Source organism: Oncorhynchus masou, chromosome 6, assembly GCF_036934945.1.
Source record: "Oncorhynchus masou masou isolate Uvic2021 chromosome 6, UVic_Omas_1.1, whole genome shotgun sequence".
Lineage (NCBI taxonomy): Eukaryota > Metazoa > Chordata > Actinopteri > Salmoniformes > Salmonidae > Oncorhynchus > Oncorhynchus masou.
Window position 1 is genome coordinate 38,052,137 of NC_088217.1, and position 3,144 is coordinate 38,055,280.

The following is a 3,144-nucleotide window of genomic DNA, read 5'->3' on the forward strand; positions in this document are numbered from 1 at the left end:
CATCAACTTACCATCCTGAGACAAGGCCGAGTATAGCCCACAAAGATTGTCTGTTTATACGACCCCTTTATGGTTCTGACTTGGTGTACAGGGAGAATTTTGTGCTGAACAAATAGTTATGTTGACTACGTCCTTCCGAGCTCACTCATTAATGTCTTAATCAAAATGACAGATTGCCTCTTATCCTCTCATAGTCCCCTTATGCCATAGTTTGTACATCTCAATTGTCAATAGAAATCACATTTGTTTAAGCAAGTCAGACATATCAGCTATGTTTTTTAAAAGGCAGTAAAGAGGCTGAATGAACTGTTTCACAGACAAGGTTCTGCTTGATAGCCAGGTGTAGCAGTTGTAAGGATTCACTCCATGGTGCTGAAAAGAAAGCTCTACTTTTGGGACAGCTTCATGTGGGCCCCGTTATAGTGCAATTTATGTATTGTTTAGTGTTGTGTAGTGACTTTGTTGTGGAGAGTTTGCCCCACCAAGATTTACATGCTAAAATCACCACTGACCTCTCATGATAAATAATTTGTTTTCGGGATAATTTATATTACTGTATATTTTCGCTTGTAGTCACAAGAAAAAAGCAGCATACGAATTTGTGTATTTCCTGCACTACTAATGTGCAGGGAAGTACGTACTGTACATCAGGGGGGACATAAAAAATAAAAATAAATAAAGATTTAGACATTTGAAATTTCAATGGAGTGTAATTAATCAAACAAACATAAGAATTGTTTTCGATGATTGTTTTTATTCGCATCAACTTGATTTGAAGATTTACATTCATTTTGAAAACATGTTTTCAAGCTTGACAATAACTTCTTGGAATGCGAGTGATACTGATAAACTCACATAGTGACACAAACCATTACATATGTTTTAGCTCCTCTCACAATCGAGAGGAAGTAACTTATTCTGACTTAATTGCAGATATCATTTTTTAAAATTATGACATACGATGCTGTTTGCATGTTTTAATATCAATATCAAAACAGGGCAAATAAGAATTACTACATTTCTTCACTAGTCTTTCCACTAGGAAGACAGTGAACACCATATCATAAATTATTATTTTTCCACAGGAAAAAATACAAAATATATTCACTTTATAAAAATGAAATAGAATCTTATTCGTGAAACGAAAATAAAAACAGAAGATTATATTGATGCTCTTGTAATCAAGAGAGGATAATTAAAATACTGACATTGTTAAATGTCCTTTTCATTAAAACTAAAACCTATAGTATAAACTCCTGCAAATGCAGAAAATGAGGATGAAATCGTCAGTAATGTGGAGTAGGAAATGTCCTGCTTGAGCAGATGAGGAAGAAGATCTCTTCCTATTCTCATTACTGTCTAACATCCATAACATTATTCTTAGACCAACATGGTCCATTGTGCTTGTCTGAGAGTGGAGCTCCAGTCTGTAGGACTCTACCAGGGCCTCCAGAGGGCGCTGTTAACTGGACCCTTCTCTTTGCTGATGCTGTGCTGGGCTGGGGAGCTCAGCTGAGGCAGGTCACTCTCCCTTCTGTTCTTATCAGATAATGGTTGCAGGCTCTGAAAGTCCAGCAGCAAGTGGCTCAGCAATTTTCTCTGAGATGGTGTCTTCACCTCATCTGTGGACAGGAAGTGTACAATCTCTTGGACACATCTGGAGTAACCCTGATTGACAGGTGCTGAGCATGAGGATGAGCTCACTGGCTGGTACTGTTTCTGTCGTCTCAGCAAGCAAACTGTCATCTCCAGGATGTCTGCTTTCTCCAGCTTGGAGTCAGACTGCTGGTTGAGGATCTCTGGACCCAGGAGAGACTTGAGCTGCTCAATGCTGCTGTTGATACGATCTCTGCGTAACTTCTCCACGACTGGCTTTCTAATCTGCAAAAAAATAAGGAGAGTCATTTATAACATTGTTCTAAAATATATCAGAGGTCTGATAAAAATATGACAACTATTATCAAGAACCGAATCATAAAGCAAGATGTAATTTCAATTTACCTTGTTTGTCAGAGTCAGGTGCTCCTTAGAGTAGATCATGGCTGAAGTGATTGTAGGTGCCATGGCTTGATCTCTGTGCTGTAGAGGTCTCTGTGTAGAAAGTGAATCTGATCTCTACTGGTTTCATCTCTCCTATATATAGTCCCAAATCTGCATATGAATGTGTGGGTCTTGGGTTTGTTGGAGTTTCTCACAGTCTGTAGCCAATGGGGGAACTTGGGTTCTAAATGCTGGGGACAATGGTCACGTCTCAGGGGAACAGGTGGAGGGGTGGGGGGTGATGGAGAGTGACTCGGAGCGCTGTGTGAATCTGGGAAAGTGGTGACCCCCAGATTTCCTGCCTAATGGATCAATGACACAGACAGTACACACGCTCATCATCAAAACTTACACGTGCGGGACTGACTCATACCTTCTGCATTAAAACTTACACTGCTTTCTTATACATTTTATTGGAAGATTCGTAGCCTTCTGCATTGTATTTGATGACTGCATTATGAATATGACCTCTTTATTTGTAATCCTGAATAGAAAAATGGATTCCTGCCAATTCTGTGCAAATTCAGTATTTTAGCTTGTTTGCGTGTTTTCTTTATCCGTAAAAGGTTTGTACACGTCTGAGATGAATTCATAATTATTCATGCTAAATGTTTTTTTTTCATTATAATGAAGTAGCATAATTAGCATAATGGGATGAATTCTTATAGAAGACAGAGAAAATAGCAATATGATCAAAATGTAGATTGATATTGGAATGACTTCATCATTTCTCATTCATCATTTCTCATAACTTTTTGAGAGAAATGTTGCAATACTGTTCCTATTATTCAGAGTGGAGGGAATACACTTCGGGTTTTGGAAGTCCAGAGGTAGCAGATGTGTTCTCTGGCTTAAGCCTGGTGGTCAGTGTGAGTAGAGAGCTGATCTGAGTTTCCCACACTAAGTCCTGTGTGCTGTGATCAATGCACTACAAAAGGTGCTCGGTGGACCATTAGTGATGGCTATTGGATCTGTGTTATATGATAGACCGATTCTGACATCACAGACCATCTGGATTCTGGAGGGGAAATTCCTGCACTGGCTGATTCAACACATACTCTTAGAGGTACAGACCGTGTATCCAAGTTAGTCCAAGTCAATGTC

At 39.1% G+C, this 3,144-nt stretch overlaps 1 pseudogene; it reads right to left on the reverse strand.

Annotated features, from left to right (window-relative positions):
* Window positions 1-751: 751 nt before the first annotated feature.
* On the reverse strand, window positions 752-2,128 carry LOC135541106 (transcription factor HES-5-like; annotated as a pseudogene).
* Between the last annotated feature and the right edge of the window lie 1,016 nt (window positions 2,129-3,144).